General features: G+C 41.5%; 1 long non-coding RNA gene across 2 annotated transcripts; it reads left to right on the forward strand.

The window, feature by feature from the left end:
• Window positions 1–6,276: 6,276 nt before the first annotated feature.
• On the forward strand, window positions 6,277–7,583 carry LOC109744450 (uncharacterized). Of its 2 annotated transcripts, XR_002228292.4 has the most exons (3): window positions 6,277–6,463; window positions 7,070–7,209; window positions 7,333–7,583. It is a non-coding gene; the product is annotated as an uncharacterized lncRNA (long non-coding RNA). The 2 variants fall into 2 exon arrangements; XR_005763357.3 differs by having other exon boundaries at window positions 6,277–7,209.
• The last annotated feature ends 16,031 nt before the right edge of the window (window positions 7,584–23,614 follow it).

Raw genomic sequence — 23,614 nt, forward strand, 5'->3', positions numbered from 1 at the left:
AGGCACTTGGGGCTGCTGGGCCTCTTCCAGAAGAGCTTGACAGCGTGCAATCGCGCGCATGACAACTCTGCGGAACCGCTCCATTTCCATGTCTCTGGCCTGGTAGAAAATTCCGTCCATCACCTGCATTCTCAATATATCACGTTGGCGATGTTCTACTTCGTTGGGGACGTCAACTCCACCAAGGATGCGCTCGAGCCTGGCCACCATATCATCGGGATCGAGGTTGACACGGCCGCCGCGGGCAATGTGAAGCCGCAGGCTGCCTGTGTATTGACTGAATCGCAGAGGTCCTCTGCCCATTCCTTGCGGGGCATCAAGCTCTCGTTGAGCACTGGTGACGGCGGCTCTTCGGGTGGGTCGTCGATCATGCCGCCGAGCAGCTCTGGATCTTTTGCACGGTGGATGGCAAACTGCTCATCACACCTCCTCTGCAATATGTGATTGTGCTCCCAAGGACTGTCACGCCGATATCGCTGCCGATGGGCCATTTTGCTTGCACCGGCCAATGAAGCTCTTGCTCTCCGACCTGCTTCAGCTTGTTCTCCTCGCCGAAGATGTAACGCAGGTAGGCGTCGACGTTGAAGCTTTGGTCGTTGCCTGGCATGCTTGGAATAACTAATGGTAGATGGGTGAGGACTAGATTTGCGCAGAGTGTCGCGGCGGTTCGTTGCCGCCTGGGTTATATGCAGCAAGCCGTCAACTGGTGGCGGGAAACCGGCGAGGGAAGAGGCATGGATTTTACAATTCACCCATGTGGAGCGCGGGAAGCATTCGCTGGAGCGCGGGAAGACTAAGTGGAGCACACACACAACCCGAATACCATATCCGGTGCCACGTGTTATTTATCACACAAGTGTTAACATAAGGAAACGTATGTGTAACTTACTAATCATCGCACACAAGTACTCACAGACGCATCGTGTGCGATACTCCTAGCCTCCACAAGCAACTAGTTTGCATTTTTCAAAGTTTTTTGTACACACAGAATCGCACACGAACTAACTATATTAACCGTCTGTGTGGTAATTTCTCATCGCAAATAGTTCATCTGAGTCGGCTGTTTGCCACGTATCACACACATCTTGTTAAGTTGAACTGTTTCTATTGTGTTCGCTAATCGAAAACAGTTCGTCCGAGTGAACCGTATGCCCTATATCACACACACCTTGATCTGGCTAACCGTTTCTGTTGCACTCCCTAATAGCAAACAATTCAGCGGAGCGAACTGTATGTCGTATATCGCACACACATTGATATGGCTGCCCGTTTCTATTGTTCTGCCTAATCACAAACATTTCGAACGGGTTAACCGTGTGCCCTGAATAGCACACGCAACTAAAATCTGAACCGTGTTTGATGGCTCCGCCATCATAATCGTTTTGCACCTTTTTTGACGGTTTTTTACATCCCCGTTTGTGATTAATGCATCGCACACAGTTTCGTCAAAGGGTCTCTGATCGTAGTGTCGCGTTAGCAGCATCCTGCAGTAGTGGGGTATGATAGAACAACTGCTAGCTAATCCTTATGCAGGAGATGGAACCGAACATCCTGATATGCACTTGATATATGTAGATGAAATTTGTGGATTATTCAAGCTTGCAGGTTTACCCGGAGATGAAGCTAAGAAGAAGGTTTTCCCTTTATCTTTGAAGGGAAAGGCATTGGCATGGTATAGGCTATGCGATGATATTGGATCTTGGAACTGGAATCGATTGAAATTGGAATTTCACCAAAAAAATTATCGTATGCATCTGGTTCATCATGATCGAAATTATATATATAATTTTTGGCCTCGTCAAGGAGAAAGTATCGCTCTATCTTGGGGGAGGCTTAATCAATGTTATATTCATGCCCCAATCATGAGCTCTCTAGAGAAATTATCATTCAGAATATTTATGCTCGACTTTCTCGTGATGATCAATCCATGCTCGATACTTCTTGTACTGGTTCTTTTATGAAGAAGACTATTGAATTCAGGTGGGATCTTTTAGAAAGAATTACACGCAACTCTAAAGAATGGGAACTCGACAAAGTTAAAGAGTCAGGTATTAAGCTTGAGTTTGATTGTGTTAAATCTTTTATGAATACTGATGCTTTTCAAAAGTTTAGCACTAAATATGGACTTGACTCTGAGATAGTAGCCTCTTTCTGTGAATCATTTACTACTCATGTTGATCTCCCTAAGGAGAAGTGGTTTAAATATCATCCCCCTATTAAAGAAGAATTTCAAGAACCGGTAACAACCAAAGATGAAAGTATTATTTATAATGTTGATCCAGTTGTACCTACTACTTATATTGAAAAACCACCTTTACCTCTTAGTATAAAGGAACATGCTAAGGTTTCAATTTTGGTCAATAAAAGCAATATTAGAGCACCTAAACCATCGGAACAAATCATAGTAGAACCTAGTGTTGATATGGTTAAAGATCTCTTGGTAGAAAATATAGATGGGCATGTTATTTACTTTTGTGATGAAGCTGCTAGAATTGCTAAACCCGGTGAGAAAGATAAACATAGACCTGTTGTTGGCATTCCTGTTGTCTCAGTTAAAATAGGAGATCATTGTTATCATGGTTTATGTGACTTAGGTACTAGCGTGAGTGCTATCCCTTTTACCTTATATCAGGATATTATGAATGACATAGTACCCGCTGAAATAGAAGACATAGATGTTACAATTAAACTTGCTAATAGAGACACCATCACACCACTTGGGATCGTTAGAGATGTTGAAGTCTTGTGTGGGAAAATAAAATATCCTACTGATTTTCTAGTTCTTGGTTCCCCACAAGATGACTTTTGTCCCATTATCTTAGGTAGACCTTTCTTGAACACCGTTAATGCTAAAATAGATTGTGAGAAACAAACCGTCGGTGTTAGGTTTGGTGATGAATCTCATGAGCTTAATTTCTCAAAGTTTAATAGACAACCATATAAGAAAGAATTGCCTAATAAGGATGAAATAATTGGTCTTGCTTCTATTGCCGTAGCTCCTACTGATCCATGAGAACAATATCTGCTAGACCATGAAAATGATATGCATATGCATGAAAGAAATGAGATAGATAAGATTTTCTTTGAACAACGACCTCTGTTTAAACACAATTTGCCTATTGAAACTCTAGGAGGTCCACCTCCATCTAAAGGTGATCCTATGTTCGAATTAAAACAATTGCCTAACACTTTGAAATATATTTATCTTGATGAGAAAAAGATATATCCTGCTATTATTAGTGCTAACCTTTCAGAACATGAAGAAGAAAGATTATTGAAAATCCTAAAGAAGCACTGAGCTGCTATTGGATATGCTCTTGATGATCTTAAGGGCATTAGTGCCACTCCCTGTCGGCACAAGATTAATATGGAACCTGATGCTAAACCCGTTGTTGATCATCAACGGCATTTGAATCCTAAGATGAAAGAAGTGGTAAGAACCGAAATATTAAAGCTTCTGAAAGCAGGTATAATCTATCCCATAGCTGATAGTAGATGGGCAAGTCCCGTTCATTGTGTCCCTAAGAAGGGAGGTATTACTATTGTTCCTAATGATAAGAATGAACTTATTCCACAAATAATTGTTACTGGCTATAGAATGGTAATTGATTTTAGAAAATTAAATAAAGCAACTAGAAAAGATCATTACCCTTTGCCTTTTATTGATTAAATGTTAGAAAGACTATCTAAGCACACACACTTTTGTTTTCTCGATGGATATTCCGGTTTTCTCAAATACTGTTTCACAATCTGATCAAGAGAAAACCACCTTTACTTGTCCTTTTGGAACTTATTCTTATAGATGTATGCCTTTTGGTTTATGTAATGCACCTGCTACCTTTCAAAGACGTATGACTGCTATATTATCTGATTTTTGTGAAAAGATTGTTAAGGTTTTCATGGATGATTTTTCTATTTATGGATCTTCTTTCGATGATTGCTTAAGCAACCTTGATCGAGTTTTGCAGAGATGTGAGCAAACCAATCTTCTCTTGAATTGAGAGAAGTGTCATTTTATGGTTAATGAAGGTGTTGTCTTGGGGCATAAAATTTCTGAAAGAGGTATTGAGGCGGATAAAGCTAAAGTTCATGCAATTGAGAAAATGCCATGTCCCAGAGATATTAAAGGTATTCGTAGTTTCCTTGATCATGCTGGTTTCTATAGGAGATTTATTAAAGACTTCTCTAAAATTTCTAGGCCTCTTACAAATCTTTTACAAAAGGATGTTCCCTTTGTTTTTGATGATGGTTGTGTAGAAGCCTTTGAAACACTTAAGAAAGCCTTAACTACCGCACCTATTGTTCAACCACCTGATTGAAACTTGCCTTTTGAAATCATGTGTGATGCTAGTGATTATGTTGTTGGTGCTGTTCTAGGAAAAAGAGTTGATAAGAAACTAAATGGTATTCATTATGCTAGCAAAACTCTAGACAATGCCCATAGAAATTATACTACTACCGAAAAAGAATTTTTAGCAGTTGTGTCTGCCTGTGATAAATTCAGATCTTCAATTGTTGATTCTAAAGTTATTGTTCACACCGATCATGCTGCTATTAAATATCTTATGGAAAAGAAAGACGCTAAACCTAGACTCATTAGGTGGGTTCTCTTGCTACAAGAATTTGATTTACATATAACTGATAGAAAAGGAGCTGAGAACCCTGTAGCTGATAACTTGCCTAGGTTAGAGAATATCCTTGATGACCCACTACCTATTGGTGATAGTTTTCCTGATGAACAACTAGCCGCAGTAAATGTTTCTCATAACAGTCCCTGGTATGCTGACTATGCTAATTAAATTGTTGCTAAATACATACCACCCAGCTTCACATACCAACAAAAGGGAAAAAAATCTTCTATGATTTAAGACATTACTTTTTGGATGACCCACATCTTTATAAAGAAGGAGTAGATAGTATTATTAGACATTGTGTACCTGAGCATGAACAGGGACAAATCCTACGAAAATGTCACTCCGAAGCTTATGGAGGGCATCATGCAGGAGATAGAACTGCTCACAAGGTATTGCAATCTGGTTTTTATTGGCCTACTCTCTTCAAGGATGCCCGTAAGTTTGTTTTAACTTACGATGAATGCCAAAGAATTGGTAATATCGGTAAGCGTCAAGAAATGCCTATGAATTATTCACTTGCTGTTGAACCATTTAATGTTTGGGGTTTTGATTATATGGGACATTTTCCTTCCTCTAATGGGTATACTCATATTTTGGTTGCCGTTGATTATGCCACTAAGTGGGTAGAAGCTATTCCATCTAGTAGTGCTGATCACAACACTTCCATTAAAATGCTTAAAGAAGTTATTTTCTCAAGGTTTGTAGTCTCTAGACATTTAATGACTGATGGTGCTTCACACTTTATTCATGATGCTTTCCGTAAATGCTTACTAAGTATGATGTTAACCATAGAATTGCATCACCCTATCATCCTCAATCGAGTGGTCAAGTTGAACTTAGCAATCTCTACTACCTAAAAGAATCGTAAGGTTCTGTATCCCCTCTTACGTCTCACACCTTCATCCATCCCTTCCCGTTCGCTATCCCACACTCCTCGATCAGATTTCCTTCCGGTCTATGTTTGGAAAAACAATCAATTTCTGTATGGTAATCAATCTCAATTTACGGCAATTATGGACGCTAATCTCTCCTGTACCCTGCGTGCTTGGACGCCAGCGGCAATTTCTCCATTGATGGGAGAGCTGGAGACGATGCCATGATGTAGAGCATCTCCAGAGCACCGCTCTGATCGACAACGAGTACACCGAAGAAACCCTATTCTTTTGTGGCGGTGTGAGAGATCAAGTGGCGAGCATCAGCAGGCGGCGGAAGCGAGGTACCAGGTTCTTCTCTCTTCTAAGCCTATATCATTTTTCTCCTTGATCTCCTCAAACGGCGCGCGCGGCGGCGACGTACGAACGCTGCGCGGCTGATCGAGGGAGCAGGGGGAGGCAGACTTGAGGGGCGCTGGCCACTAGGACCTGGGACTAAGAGCGCAACACGGCTGGTCGAAATCAATATCTGCAGCGCAATCAACGCCTGCATGTATCTCCGCTTCTTGACCTGCCATGCCGCCGTGCCTGTCTTCAGTGGACCACCTCCATGGCGAGCCACTCCGCGCCAATCTGTGACGTCGCGGCCTCCGCTTATTTCTTTGTCTCGGTCCTCTGGTCTTCAGCTCCCAGTCCCAGGTCCAAAGCAAAGGGTCCAGGGGAGAAAATCGATGAAGGGCCAGGTGGACCACACCTCCGCCACCAGTGGCGATGCCTTCCCGTTCCTCTACCGCCTCGTGGCCGAGTCCTCCTCTCCCCAACCGCTGATCTCGCCGCTCCAGCGGCGTTAGCAGGATGGTGTACACGGGCTTCACAAACATGTGGCTGTCTAGGCTCCGGATGTGGTCGACGCCGATGAGGACTCGAACAATCTGTAGAGCCGCAGTGCCGCACCAGGTATAGCTACTCTCCCTCTTCAGTCAACAGCAAGACCATTCTGTTTATGGAGGTTGCAACTCACACAGATTTGTGGGTTCGGAAAAATAATTCTGTTGCCGGCCATGTTCTCCATTAATTCTCATCCTTGTCGTCAAAATTGTGTCTTCCATGTTCTCCATTGACGCATGGAGAAACTGAGCTGTGTGAGATGGGGTGCCGGGACATTACTACTGATTACTAACCAGGCAATAAACTGGTAGATGATCAGGGAAAAGAACGGAGTCGTCGGATGAGGAAGAAGACCCCAGACCCAGGATGCTTTGTGATTCATGTTGACATGTAGTATTCCTTTGATAGAGAAAAAAACGAGGCCTCATCGATTTTTCCCGGTTTGTGGAGGTGATGGCACCAGTATTTACCAGGGATGTATGGAGATGTGTTGGCATATCATCCAGTACATAAATTGAATGAGTCGGTTTTCTGGGTCCATTTCCTGGTACCTGAGAATTTAGACTGCCTCTTTTCTTGTCTGTAAGCTGATACTTCTTCACGTAGCTAGACTCTCCTCCCAACATTTGCACTCACATGTGATTTTTTTTGTGTCTCCCCTCAAATTTTATCCAGGAAATTTAGTAATAGGGTCCTTGATATAGATACATCAAAGGAAGCACAGAAGGTAAATGGTTTTACCTGTTGCTGGCATCAGAGGAGCAGCTACAAATGGCAACCATATGGATTTGTTATTGTCGATTGAAAGCACACAGGTAATTGAGCTGTGTTAGTTTCACCTATTCTCTAATTTACTTGCAGTATGAAATTCTTCACTAATTTTCTCTTTCTCAAGATAAGCTTCTCCATCACACTATTTTCTTGTTCTTAATACTCAGTATGATTTTGAAGAAGGAACTCAATGGAGCAAATGGAAGAAAGAAAGGAGCCATAACGAGATGTTGAGAACAAGACATAGTCTTCGGATTAACTAATATTTGAAAATCAGCATGCTTTTGATGATTGCCGTGGATTAAACAAGTATATATTTATTTTGATTATTGATATAGCACAACTTAGTCGAGTGGACCGAACAACACTGGATTCGAGAGGTCATTTAATAGGAAAATTGGCACTACAAGTTTCTTCAGCATTGAGCACAATTCATTACTTTCTATGGCCTGCAGACTTTATAGATGTTTGTTCATCATGCATGCACCTCTACAACTAAGAATTACAAGATGGAATGCTTGTTCTATTCTACATGATTAGTTGTGTGTAAGTTTTATGGTGGAGTAAAGATGATTGAAGTTTAGTAGCAGTTCCCAATAGATCATTTTCTACAACACTACGTATTGCTTTTGCAATCCATACAAATAATGTTCATGTAAATAAGTATGTATTTGAGGCAGTTGTAATTTGCACTCTGCATTTCAACGGTTAGGGCTGTTACATTATTCCATTCAAGTTATTTCCAGAGTGATTTTCTTGCAACGATCATAATTTTACGCCAGTTTACATCAGTGTTTTAAATAGCGGCGGACCTCCAAATCAGCTATAACAGACTATTTGTACATGGGACCATTTAGCGGCACCCTGCTGAAAAGGCTATAGCGGCGCTATAACCGGCTATTTAAAACTATGGTTTACATCAGTGGTTTTATGTAGATTGCATTTTGTGTTCTTTCGTGGGGGTGTCAGATGTGCTATTGGCGGCACAAGCATGTTTGGGTGGGAGAGACAGAGATAGCGGGTGGACGAAGAAGAGTGACTTATATTTTTTTTTTTAAACTACTACTATGTTTTTTTAAAAAGAATATAAGGTTTCATGTTTCACTTTAATTTACGTCATTCGTCGAACCTATCCCGTATAATAATCAATCATCTTAATTTACTTACCAATTTCACTTTAATTTACTTACCAAACTTATCATCAAATATAAGGTAAATCGTGGGAAGGATTTTATAAATATTTATTTACACAAGCGCATCAATACGGGCAGGTAAATCAGCAGGTTACGTATGCATGGGAATACTTATATCCCGTTGCAACGCACGGGCATTGTCCTAGTAGAGAAATAAAACTAATATGACAAAAAACTGTTAATAGGTCCCGAATGAATTGGTCTAAGAAATTAGATGATGCACTTTGGGCCTACCGAACAACATATAAAAACCCTATGGGTATTTCTCCTTACAAAATGGTTTATGGAAAAGCTTGTCATTTGCCTCTTGAGTTAGAACATAAAGCATATTGGGCAATTAAAGAACTCAACTATGATTTCAAACTTGCCGGTGAAAAGAGGTTATTTGATATTAGCTCACTAGATGAATGGAGAACCCAAGCTTATGAAAGTGCCAAGTTGTTTAAAGAAAAAGTTAAAAGATGGCATGACAAAAGAATTCAAAAGCGGGAATTTAAAGTTGGTGAATATGTTCTTTTGTACAACTCTCCTTTCAGATTCTTTGCAGGAAAGCTCCTCTCTAAATGGGGAGGACCATATATCATCGAGGAGGTTTATCGTTCTAGAGCCATTAAAATAAATTACTCCGAAGGTATTAACCTGAAGGTGGTCAATGGGCAAAGAATTAAACATTATATCTCAGGTATGCCTATTAATGTTGAAAGCAATATTATCCAAACAATGACACCTGAGGAACATATAAAAGAAACTTTCTGGAACACTCCAGAATAACCGAAAAAGAGGAGGTACGTGATACGGTAAGTAAATGGACTCCAAACAATCCGCAAAAATATTTTCTGTCAGATTTTGAATATATTAAAAATTAGGAAAATAAGAAACAGCCAGGGCCCCCTGGCACGCCCAGGTGGGTTGTGCCCACCTCGGGAACTTTTCGGACTCCGTTTTTCTCCCGTTTGCTTGTTTCCCAAGATAAAAAAAATCTTTATATACCCCCTGAACGTATTGACCACAATATGGCGGAGAAATCTTCCGTTCTTGTTTCTTGTTGTTTCTCTGGCAGATCTGAAAATATGTCATCTCAAGACTCGGAGGGTGAAAGCTATGTTGCTGATTATATAGCAAACCCAAAGGTTTATGGAGATGTGGAACATTATGGCTGGACCACGGAGGAAGAAGAAGAGTATGATCCGAAAGGGAAAGAAGAGACAAGCTCAGATGAAGCTGAAGTTCCATTACCCCAACCCGGGACATGCACGTGGAATTCAAGAAGTCAAGTCTCCCCAGTAAAGAAAAGAAACCTAAGATCTAGTTTATCCCTTTTCGTCTCTAGCAGGAAAATAAGCAGGAATTATGCAAAAGGATATTAAATCTTGAGCAGGAGATCACTGAATTGAGGGAGGAAAATTCCATCCTCAAGCATAAGCTGAGGAAGAAGAACACTCACGCAACTACATCCCCTCTACCTTCTTGATCACCAAAGGAGACTTGAGTTCATGGTATGGACACTCCCCTTGGCTTGTGCCAAGCTTGGGGGAGGTGTCCCGGTATCGTATCACCATCACTATCTTTGCCTTTATCTATTTTAGTTCGATCTTCAGTTATCTTTTGATTTAGTTGAATAAAAGTATTAGTTCGATCCTTTCTTTTCGAGTGTTTTCTTAGTGACCTATCTTTTGATGTAATCATGTGCGAGATATATAATGAAGAGTAGTTTGAGTTTTGTTTCTTTACTTTCATGTTCCAATAAAAAGGAAGGAAATAAATGAAAAAGATCATATGCTAATCTTATGGTAAGTAATGACATCACATAAGGAAAAGTATAAGTGGTAAAATTTATTGGAAATTGACAAACATATCATTGGTCAATGATGTAATTCATGAAAGAATTAATAAAGGAAGAGAAGATTCACATGCAAATACACTATCTTGGACATCTTTTATGATTGTGATCCCCCACCAAATTATTATATGCCAAAATAGTTGACGTTGGACAAGGAAGACAACATAATGATTTATGCTTGTTCATATTCACATAGAAGTTATATTTTCATAGATCCTTTAACATGTGGCGCTTGCTCAATATCTTTGCTAGCCAAAAATTCTGCACTAAGTAGAGATACTACATGTGCATCCAAAACCCTTAAACCCAAATCTTGTTTTGAGAGTCCACCATACCTACCTATGGATTGAGTAAGATCCTTCAAGTAAGTTGCCATCGGTGCAATAAGGCAATAAAAATTGCTTCTAAATGTGTTAGATCATTAAGTGTAAGAGAAAATTGAGCGTTGTACGAACTTGTGATGGCAAAATAATAAAAGCGACAAACTGCATAATAAAGGTTTTTTGACCTTGTGCATAATAAAGGTTGCTATCATAAGGGGCAATATAACGTGACATTCTTTTGCACTAAGAGATCGAACATACAACCAAAAAGCGCATGGCAACCTCTGCTTCCCTCTGCGAAGGGCCTATCTTTTACTTTTATGTATTTACTTTTATGCAAGAGTCAAAGTATTTCTCTCTATTCCTTTTTATTTTCTCTTTTTGCAAGCACCATGTGGTGAGGAAAGATCTAGGCACATATATCCAGTTGGATATGGGTGGCATGATTTATTATTGTTGACATCACCCTTGAGGTGAAGACGTTGGGAGTTGAAACTATAAGCCCCTATCTTTCTATGTGTCCGGTTGAAACTTTTTACTCATGTGTATGCGGTGAGTGTTAGCAATCATAGAAGACTATATGATGGTTGAGTATGTGGACTTGCCTAAAGGCTCCGATACGTGACCCTTCCTGAAAGGATGATGAATTGTAGTTGCAAAGTTGACCGAGAACATAGTTTTTGTTTTGTTTTCAATAAGGTTTATGCTTTATACTTCAATGTTGTGATGAATTGCTACTTGCTCATGAGAAGTTATATGATAAAAGTTGTTTGATAAAGTTTCATATAAAAAGTTCTATATTAAAGTTTGTTGCTGTTATAGTAATATACATGATGCTTCTATGTCCATATTTTGTTTTTATCGACACCTCTCTCTAAGCATGTGGACATGTTTTTTGATTTTGGTTTTCGCTTGAGGACAAGCGAGGTCTAAGCTTGCAGGAGTTGATACGTCCATTTGCATCATGTTTTCCTACTGTTATTTATAATGTTTTTATGCATAATAATGCTTTATGGAGTAATTCATGCCCTTTCTCTCATAATATGCAAGGTTTACACAAGGGGGGAGAATACCGGCAGCTGGAATTCTGGACCTAGAAAAGCTAAGTCAGAGTTACCTATTCTGCACATCTCCAAATGAGCTGAAACTTCACAAAGATTTTTTATGGAATATTTAAGAAATATTGGAGCAAATAACTACTAGAGGGGGCCCACCAGGTGGGCACAACCCACCAGGGCGCGCCTCCGGTGCCCATATTCTGGTATATAGGTCATTTTGACCTAGAAAAAAAATCAAGAGGAGACTTTCGAGATGAAGCGCCGCCGTCTCGAGGCGGAACTTGGGCAGGAGCACTTTTGCCCTCCAGCGGAGCGATTCCGCCGGGGGAACTTCTCTCCTGGAGGGGGAAATCATCGTCATCATCATCACCAACAACTCTCCCATCTTTGGGAGGGCAATCTCCATCAACATCTTCAACAACACCATCTCCTCTCAAACCCTAGTTCATCTATTGTGTTCAATCTTTGTACCGGAACCTTAGATTCGTACTTGTGGGTGACTAGTAGTGTTGATTACACCTCGTAGTTGATTACTATATGGTTTATTTGGTGGAAGATATATGTTCAGATACATTATGCTATTTAATATCCCTTTGATCTTGAGTATGATTATCAATTTGTGAGTAGTTAATTTTGTTCTTTAGGTCACGGGAGAAATCTTGTTGCAAGTAATCATGTGAACTTGATATGTGTTCGATATTTTGATGATATGTATGTTGTGATTTCCTTAGTGGTGTCATGTGAGCGTCGACTACATGGCACTTCACCTTATTAGGGCTTAAGGGAATGCATTGTGGAGTAGTTATTAGATGATGGGTTGCTAGAGTGACAGAAGCTTAAACCCTAGTTTATGCGCTACTTCGTAAGGGACTGATTTGGATCCAAAAGTTTAATGTTATGGTTAGATTTTATCTTAATATTTTTCACGTAGTTGCGGATGCTTGCGAGGGGTTAATCATAAGTAGGAGGTTTGTTCAAGTAAGAACAACACCTAAGCACCGGTCCACCCACATATCAAATTATGAACGTAGCGAACACGAATCAAACCAACATGATGAAAGTGACTAGATGAAATTTCCGTGCACCCTCAAGAACGCTTTGCTTATCATAAGAGACCGTTTTGGACTGTCCTTTGCCACAAAAAGATTGGGATACCTTGCTGCACTTTATTTATCATTACCGTTACTTACTCGTTACAAATTATCTTGCTATCAAACTACTCGTTACCTACAATTTCAGTGCTTGCAGAGACTACCTTGCTGAAAACCACTTGTCATTTCCTTTTGCTCCTCGTTGGGTTCGACACGCTTACTTATTAGAGGGACTATGATTGATCCCCTATACTTTTGGGTCATCAAATCTTCTCCAAACTCTTTTATGCATGATTAAGATATCTTTGTATTTCTGTTCGAACTATCGGTTTGGTTTGGCCAACTAGATTGGTTTTTCTTGCAACGGGAGAGGTGCTTAGTTTTGGATTCAATCTTGCGGTGTCCTCACCCAGTGACAAAAGGGGTAGCGAGGCACGTATTGTATTATTGCCATCAAGGATAAAAAGATGGGGTTTATGTCATATTGCTTGCGTTTATCCCTCTACTTCATGTCATCTTACTTAAAGTGTTGCTCTGTTCTTATGAACTTAATATTCTAGATGCAGGCAGGAGTCGGTCGATGTGTGGAGTAATAGTAGTAGATGCAAAATCATTTTGATCTACTTGTCATGGACGTGATGCCTATATTCATGATCATTGCCTTAGATATCGTCATAACTATGCGCTTTTCTATCAATTGCTCAACAGTAATTTGTTTACCCACCGTATATTTTCTTTCAAGAGAGAAGCCTCTAGTGAAACCTATGGCCCCCGGGTCTATTTTCCATCATATATTTTCAGATCTATAAACCAAAAAATGGAAAATACCTTGCTACAATTTATTTATATTTACTTTACTTTGCTCTTTTATTTATCTTTTATACCTATCTCTATTAGGTCTCACTCTTGTTAATTTTTCGCGTTGTGTGCAAGTGTCTGTTAGTTTGTGCAGGTGTATATATTGGAGACTTGCTTGTGCCTCCTACTAGACTGATACATTGGTTCTTAACTGAGGAAATACTTATCTCTACTTTGCTGCATCATCCTTTTCTCTTCAAGGGAAAAATCAACGCAAGCTCAAAAAGTAGCAATGGTCCCCTCCTAAAGGTTTTGTCTAAGAGTAGTGTTTTGTTGTTATTCGGTCAAATGTCATAGGGCTCGTGGTATGTCTGTGGAGATACTATTGTGAGACAGATCTTTTTTTATGGCCTCCTCTTTTTTCCATTAGCCATTTCATTCGGCATGACTGTACTTTGCTTGACTTTGTTGAATAATAAAAAACATATGATTATGCCATTTCATTTATGCAGAGACCAAGGATCGATCCCCGTTTGAAAAAACGGGTTCATTCCTGCATTAACCATCCATAACGTAATTTCTTTCGACAAAGGGAATATATTTCTATCACGAAGATATCGATTAAACCCAATCTCTACAACAACGCAATGCCCTAATGACACTACGGATGCACACAAACAAAAAAAGAAGACAAAAAAATGTTGGGGAACGTAGTAATTTCAAAAAAATTCCTACGCACACGCAAGATCATGGTGATGCATAGCAACGAGAGGGGAGAGTGTTGTCCACGTACCCTCGTAGACCGCAGCGGAAGCGTTATCACAACGCGGTTGATGTAGTCGTACGTCTTCACGATCCGACCGATCAAGTACCGAACGCACGGCACCTCCGAGTTCTACACATGTTCAGCTCGATGACGTCCCTCGAACTCCGATCCAGCCGAGTGTTGAGGGAGAGTTTCATCAGCACGACGGCGTGGTGACGATGATGATGTTCCACCGACGCAGGGCTTCGCCTAAGCTCCGCAACGGTATTATCGAGGTGTAATATGGTGGAGGGGGCACCGCACACGGCTAAGAGATCTCAAGGATCAATTGTTGTGTCCATGGGGTGCCCCCTGCCCCCGTATATAAAGGAGCAAGGGAGGAGGAGGCCGGCCCTAGGAGGGGGCGCACCAAGTGTGGAGTCCTACTAGGACTCCCTAGTCCTAGTAGGATTCCACCTCCCATATGGAATAGGAAAAGAGGAAGGGAAAAAGAGAAGGAAGGAAGGGGGGCTAGTCCAATTCGGACCAGACCAAGGGGAGGGGTGCGGCCACCCTTGAGGCCCTTTTCCTTCTTTCCCGTATGGCCCAATAAGGCCCAATACGTATTCCCGTAACTCTCCGGTACTCCGAAAAATACCCGAATCACTCGGAACCTTTCCGAAGTCCGAATATAGTCGTCCAATATATCGATCTTTACGTCTCGGCCATTTCGAGACTCCTCGTCATGTCCCCGATCTCATCCGGGACTCCGAACTCCTTCGGTACATCAACATACATAAACTCATAATAAAACTGTCATCGTAACGTTAAGCGTGCGGACCCTACGGGTTCGAGAACTATGTAGACATGACCGAGACACGTCTCCGGTCAATAACCAATAGCGGGACCTGGATGCCCATATTGGCTCCCACATATTCTACGAAGATCTTTATTGGTCAGACCGCATAACAACATACGTTGTTCCCTTTGTCACCGGTATGTTACTTGCCCGAGATTTGATCGTCGGTATCTAAATACCTAGTTCAATCTCGTTACCGGCAAGTCTCTTTACTCGTTCCGTAACACATCATCCCGCAACTAACTCATTAGTCACAATGCTTGCAAGGCTTATAGTGATGTGCATTACCGAGTGGGCCCAGAGATACCTCTCCGACAATTGGAGTGACAAATCCTAATCTCGAAATACGCCAACCCAACAAGTACCTTTGGAGACACCTATAGAGCACCTTTATAATCATCCATTTACGTTGTGACGTTTGGTAGCACACAAAGTGTTCCTCCGGTAAACGGGAGTTGCATAATCTCATAGTCATAGGAACATGTATAAGTCATGAAGAAAGCAATAGCAACATACTAAACGATCGAGTGCTAAGCTAACGGAATGGGTCAAGTCAATCACGTCATTCTCCTAATGAGGTGATCTCGTTAATCAAATGACAACTCATGTCTATGGCTAGGAAACATAACCATCTTTGATTAACGAGCTAGTCAAGTAGAGGCATACTAGTGACACTCTGTTTGTCTATGTATTCACACATGTATTATGTTTCCGGTTAATACAATTCTAGCATGAATAATAAACATTTATCATGATATAAGGAAATATATAATACTTTATTATTGCCTCTAGGGCATATTTCCTTCAGTCTCCCACTTGCACTAGAGTCAATAATCTAGTTCACATCGCCATGTGATTTAACATCAATAATTCACATCACCATGTGATTAACACCCATAGTTCACATCTCTATGTGACCAACACTCAAAGGGTTTACTAGAGTCAATAATCTAGTTCACATCGCTATGTGATTAACACCCAAAGTGTACTAAGGTGTGATCATGTTTTGATTGTGAGATAATTTTAGTCAACGGGTCTGTCACATTCAGATCCGTAAGTATTTTGCAAATTCCTATGTCTACAATGCTCTGCACGGAGCTACTCTAGCTAATTGCTCCCACTTTCAATATGTATCTAGACCGAGACTTAGAGTCATCTAGATTTAGTGTCAAAACTTGCATCGACGTAACCCTTTACGACGAACCTTTTGTCACTTCCATAATCGAGAAACATTTCCTTATTCCACTAAGGATAATTTTGACCGCTGTCCAGTGATCTACTCCTAGATCACTATTGTACTCCCTTGCCAAAATCAGTGTAGGGTATACAATAGATCTGGTATACAGCATGGCATACTTTATAGAACCTATGGCCAAGGCATAGGGAATGACTTTCATTCTCTTTCTATCTTCTGCCGTGGTCTGGCTTTGAGTCTTACTCAATTTCATACCTTGTAACACAGGCAAGAACTCTTTCTTTGACTGTTCTATTTTGAACTACTTCAAAATCTTGTTAAGGTATGTACTCATTGAAAAAACTTATCAAGCGTTTTGATCTATCTCTATAGATCTTGATGTTCAATATGTAAGCAGCTTCACCGAGGTCTTTCTTTTGAAAAACTCCTTTCAAACACTCCTTTATGCTTTGCAGAATAATTCTACATTATTTCCGATCAACAATATGTCATTCACATATACTTATCAGAAATGCTGTAGTGCTCCCACTCACTTTCTTGTAAATACAGGCTTCACCGCAAGTCTGTATAACACTATATCCTTTGATCAACTTATCAAAGTGTATATTCCAACTCCGAGATGCTTGCACCAGTCCATAGATGGATCGCTGGAGCTTGCATATTTTGTTAGCACCTTTAGGATTGACAAAACCTCCTGGTTGCATCATATACAACTCTTCTTTAATAAATCCATTAAGGAATGCAATTTTGTTTATCCCTTTGCCATATTTCATAAAATGCGGCAATTGCTAACATGATTCAGACAGACTTAAGCATAGATACGAGTGAGAAACTCTCATCGTAGTCAACATCTTGAACTTGTCGAAAACCTTTTGCGACAATTCTAGCTTTGTAGATAGTGACATTACTATCAGCGTCCGTCTTCCTCTTGAAGATCCATTTAATCTCAATGGCTCGCCGATCATTGGGCAAGTCAATCAAAGTCCATACTTTGTTCTCATATATGGATCTTATCTCAGATTTCATGGCCTCAAGCCATTTTGCGGAATCTGGGCTCACCATCGCTTCTTCATAGTTCGTAGGTTCGCCATGGTCTAGTAACATGACCTCCAGAACAGGATTACCGTACCACTCTGGTGCGGTTCTTGATCTAGTTGACCTACGAAGTTCAGTAATAACTTGATCTGAAGTTTCATGATCATTATCATTAACTTCCTCACTAATTGGTGTAGGAGTCACAGGAACAGATTTCTGTGATGAACTACTTTCCAATAAGGGAGCAGGTACAGTTACCTCATCAAGTTCTACTTTCCTCCCACTCACTTCTTTCGAGAGAAACTCCTTCTCTAGAAAGGATCCATACTAAGCAACGAATGTCTTGCCTTCGGATCTGTGATAGAAGGTATACCCAACTGTTTCCTTTGGGTATCCTATGAAGACACATTTCTCCGATTCGGGTTTGAGCTTATCAGGATGAAACCTTTTCACATAAGCATCGCAACCCCAAACTTTAAGAAACGACAACTTTGGTTTCTTGCCAAACCACAGTTCATAAGGCGTCGTCTCAACGGATTTTGATGGTGCCCTATTTAACGTGAATGTAGCTGTCTCTAATGCATAACCCCAAAACGATAGTGTTAAATTGGTAAGAGACATCATATATCGCACCATATCAAATAAAGTATGGTTACGATGTTCGGACACACCATTATGCTGTGGTGTTCCGGGTGGCGTGAGTTGCGAAACTATTCCGCATTGTTTCAAATGTAGTCCAAACTCGTAACTCAAATATTTTACCTCTGCGATCATATCGTAGAAACTTTTATTTTCTTGTTACGATGATTCTCCACTTCACTCTGAAATTCTTTGAACTTTTCAAATGTTTCAGACTTTGTGTTTCATCAAGTAGATATACCCATATCTGCTCAACTCATCTGTGAAGGTCAGAAAATAATGATACCTGCTACGAGCCTCAATATTCATCGGACCACATACATCTGTATGTATGATTTCCAACAAATCTGTTGCTCTCTCCATAGTACCGGAGAACAGCGTTTTAGTCATCTTGCCCATGAGGCACGGTTCGCAAGCATCAAGTGATTCATAATCAAGTGATTCCAAAATCCCATCAGTATGGAGTTTCTTCATGCGCTTTACACCAATATGACCTAAACGGCAGTGCCACAAATAAGTTGCACTATCATTATTAACTTTGCATCTTTTCGCTTCAATATTATGAATATGTGTATCACTACGATCGAGATCTAACAAACCATTTTCGTTGGTGTGTGTGACCATAAAAGGTTTTTATTCATGTAAACAGAACAACAATTGTTCTCTAACTTAAATGAATAACCGTATTGCAATAAACATGATCAAATCATATTCATGCTCAACGCAAACACCAAATAACACTTATTTAGTTTCAACACTAATCCCGAAAGTATAGGGAGTGTGCGATGATGATCATATCAATCTTGGAACTACTTCTAACACACATCGTCACCTCGCCTTTTACTAGTCTCTGTTTATTCTGCTACTCCCGTTTTCGAGTTACTACTCTTTAGCAACTGAACCAGTATCAAATACTAAGGGGTTGCTATAAACACTAGTAAGTACACATCAATAACATGTATATCCAATATACCTTTGTTCACTTTGCCATCTTTCTTATCCACCAAATACTTGGGGTAGTTCCGCTTCCAGTGACCAGTCCCTTTGCAGTAGAAGCACTTAGCCTCAGGTTTAGGTACAGACTTGGGCTTCTTCACTTGAGTAGCAACTTGCTTGCCGTTCTTTTGAAGTTCCCCTTCTTCCCTTTGCCCTTTTCTTGAAACTAGTGGTCTTGTCAACCATCAACACTTGAAGTGGTCTCGTCAACCATCAACACTTGATGTTTTTCTTGATTTCTACCTTCGTCGATTTCAGCATCACGAAGAGCTCGGGAATTACTTTCGTCATCCCTTGCATACTATAGTTCATCACGAAGTTCTACTAACTTGGTGATGGTGACTAGAGAATTCTGTCAATCACTATTTTATCTGGAAGATTAACTCCCACTTGATTCAAGCGATTGTAGTACCCAGACAATCTGAGCACATGCTCACTAGTTAAGCGATTCTCCTCCATCTTTTAGCTATAGAACTTGTTGGAGACTTCATATCTCTCAACTCGGGTATTTTCTTGAAATATTAACTTCAACTCCTGGAACATCTTATATGGTCCATGACGTTCAAAACGTCTTTGAAGTCCCGATTCTAAGCCGTTAAGCATGGTGCACTAAACTATCAAGTAGTCATCATATTGAGCTAGCCAAACGTTCATAACGTCTGCATCTGCTCCTGCAATAGGTCTGTCACCTAGCGGTGCATCAAGGACATAATTCTTCTGTGCAGCAATGAGGATAATCCTCAGATCACGGATCCAATCCGCATCTTTGCTACTAACATCTTTCAACATAATTTTTCTCTAGGAACATATCAAAAATAAACACAGGGAAGCAACAACGCGAGCTATTGATCTACAACATAATTTGCAAAATACTATCAGGACTAAGTTCATGATAAATTTAAGTTCAATTAATCATATTACTTAAGAACTCCCACTTAGATAGACATCCCTCTAATCATCTAAGTGATTACGTGATCCAAAGCAACTAAACCATGTCCGATTAACACGTGAGATGGAGTAGTTTCAATGGTGAACATCACTATGTTGATCATATCTACTATATGATTCACGCTCGACCTTTCGGTCTCTGTGTTCGGAGGCCATATCTGTATATGCTAGGCTCGTCAAGTTTAACCTGAGTATTCCGCGTGTGCAACTTTTTTGCACCCGTTGTATTTGAACATAGAGCCTATCACACCCGATTAACACGTGGTGTCTCAGCACGAAGAACTTTTCCAACGGTGCATACTCAGGGAGAACACTTTTATCTTGAAATTTAGTGAGAGATCATCTTATAATGCTACCGTCAATCAAAGCAAGATAAGATGCATAAAGGATTAACATCACATGCAATCAATATAAGTGATATGATATGGCCATCATCATCTTGTGCTTGTGATCTCCATCTCCGAAGCACCGTGCTTGTGATCTCCATCTCCGAAGCACCGTCATGATCACCATCGTCACCGGCGCGACACCTTGATCTCCATCGTAGCATCGTTGTCGTCTCGCCAACTTATTGCTTTTACGACCATCGCTACCGCTTAGTGATAAAGTAAAACTATTACATGGCGATTGCATCTCATACAATAAAGCGACAACCATATGGATCCTGCCAGTTGCCGATAACTCGGTTACAAAACATGATCATCTCATACAACACATTATATCACATCATGTCTTGACCATATCACATCACAACATGCCCTGCAAAAACAAGTTAGACGTCCTCTACTTTGTTGTTGCATATTTTACGTGGCTGCTACGGGCTTAGCAAGAACCGTTCTTACCTACGCATCAAAACCACAACGATAGTTTGTCAAGTTGGTGTTGTTTTAACCTTCGCAAGGACCGGGCGTAGCCACACTCGGTTCAACTAAAGTGAGAGAGACAGACACCCGCCAGTCACCTTTAAGCAACAAGTGCTCCGAACGGTGAAACCAGTCTCGCGTAAGCGTACGCGTAATGTCGGTCCGGGCCGCTTCATCTCACAATACCGCTGAACCAAAGTATGACATGCTGGTAAGCAGTATGACTTATATCGCCCACAACTCACTTGTGTTCTACTCGTGCATAGCATCAACGCATAAAACCAGGCTCGGATGCCACTGTTGGGGAACGTAGTAATTTCAAAAAAATTCCTACGCACACGCAAGATCATGGTGATGCATAGCAACGAGAGGGGAGAGTGTTGTCCATGTACCCTCGTAGACCACAGCGGAAGCGTTATCACAACGCGGTTGATGTAGTCGTACGTCTTCACGATCCGACCGATCAAGTACCGAACGCACGGCACCTCCGAGTTCTACACACGTTCAGCTCGATGTCGTCCCTCGAACTCCGATCCAGCCGAGTGTTGAGGGAGAGTTTCGTCAGCACGACGGCGTGGTGACGATGATGATGTTCCACCGACGCAGGGCTTCGCCTAAGCTCCGCAACGGTATTATCGAGGTGTAATATGGTGGAGGGGGGCACCGCACACGGCTAAGAGATCTCAAGGATCAATTGTTGTGTCCATGGGGTGCCCCCTGCCCCCGTATATAAAGGAGCAAGGGAGGAGGAGGCCGGCCCTAGGAGGGGGCGCACCAAGTGTGGAGTCCTACTAGGACTCCCTAGTCCTAGTAGGATTCCACCTCCCATATGGAATAGGAAAAGAGGAAGGGAAAAAGAGAAGGAAGGAAGGGGGGCTAGTCCAATTCGGACCAGACCAAGGGGAGGGGTGCGGCCACCCTTGAGGCCCTTTTCCTTCTTTCCCGTATGGCCCAATAAGGCCCAATACGTATTCCCGTAACTCTCCGGTACTCCGAAAAATACCCGAATCACTCGGAACCTTTCCGAAGTCCGAATATAGTCGTCCAATATATCGATCTTTACGTCTCGGCCATTTCGAGACTCCTCGTCATGTCCCCGATCTCATCCGGGACTCCGAACTCCTTCGGTACATCAACATACATAAACTCATAATAAAACTGTCATCGTAACGTTAAGCGTGCGGACCCTACGGGTTCGAGAACTATGTAGACATGACCGAGACACGTCTCCGGTCAATAACCAATAGCGGGACCTGGATGCCCATATTGGCTCCCACATATTCTACGAAGATCTTTATTGGTCAGACCGCATAACAACATACGTTGTTCCCTTTGTCACCGGTATGTTACTTGCCCGAGATTTGATCGTCGGTATCTAAATACCTAGTTCAATCTCGTTACCGGCAAGTCTCTTTACTCGTTCCGTAACACATCATCCCGCAACTAACTCATTAGTCACAATGCTTGCAAGGCTTATAGTGATGTGCATTACCGAGTGGGCCCAGAGATACCTCTCCGACAATTGGAGTGACAAATCCTAATCTCGAAATACGCCAACCCAACAAGTACCTTTGGAGACACCTATAGAGCACCTTTATAATCATCCATTTACGTTGTGACGTTTGGTAGCACACAAAGTGTTCCTCCGGTAAACGGGAGTTGCATAATCTCATAGTCATAGGAACATGTATAAGTCATGAAGAAAGCAATAGCAACATACTAAACGATCGAGTGCTAAGCTAACGGAATGGGTCAAGTCAATCACGTCATTCTCCTAATGAGGTGATCTCGTTAATCAAATGACAACTCATGTCTATGGCTAGGAAACATAACCATCTTTGATTAACGATCTAGTCAAGTAGAGGCATACTAGTGACACTCTGTTTGTCTATGTATTCACACATGTATTATGTTTCCGGTTAATACAATTCTAGCATGAATAATAAACATTTATCATGATATAAGGAAATATATAATACTTTATTATTGCCTCTAGGGCATATTTCCTTCAAAAAAGTCCCGCTAAAGTGATATAGTTCTTAAAGCAGTAGTACAAACACCTCGAAGACAACACCTGAAATCCAAATTCTCCAAAAGCTACGCCTTCAAGAAGGAAACGGTGCACAAACACTATCGTCGCTCGATCATAGATCATAGGTTTTCGCCCTGAAGAAAACTCACGCTCTCAAAACAATGCCTTCAACAAAGCCATTGTCAGACACAACCAATTAAGGCTAGACCTTGGATTTTCACCCTGGAAGGTAAGACCTTGAACTTCTCCTGTATTGTCGCCGCCACTTGCACGCCATTGCTACGAGTCCCGAAACGCCAAGCAAATTCCTCATCCGCAAAGAGTCGAACCACCATGGAACGAAAAAGACATGCCCCATGATGGCAAAAAATAGCAGAGTTTCGCGTCGCTCCCTCCAGAAACCAAACGGTCAGAAAAAACATGGGTGCGCACCACCGAATCCAATCCAGTCCAGCAATCTCTAGGCATGAGGCACCCAAGGGAGTACACCGGCGGAGCCTTCCGGAACTTGACACTCTGGCCAGATCAAGGAGGACAAGCATCAAGCAGATCATCATCTTGGCGCAAGAGGAACCCTAGGACCACCACCTTTATTAGGCAGAACGATGGCCCTGACGCCATCGCCCGCCGGCTCCCAACAACAGGCGGGAGATCTGAGTGGACACCACCATCACCACCCGCACCACGCGGAGATGAGGGATGTGGCCGTGCCGAGTCCTCCGAACCAAGCGCCGTGCCGCCCTCGCGGCCACAGCAGTCGCCAAGGTCGCCGAAGAAGATCGGGGCTGCCGCCCCGGCATCCATCTCCCTGAGTGCACCTCGATGTCCAGGGCC

The sequence above is a fragment of the Aegilops tauschii genome, chromosome 7, assembly GCF_002575655.3.
Source record: "Aegilops tauschii subsp. strangulata cultivar AL8/78 chromosome 7, Aet v6.0, whole genome shotgun sequence".
Lineage (NCBI taxonomy): Eukaryota > Viridiplantae > Streptophyta > Magnoliopsida > Poales > Poaceae > Aegilops > Aegilops tauschii.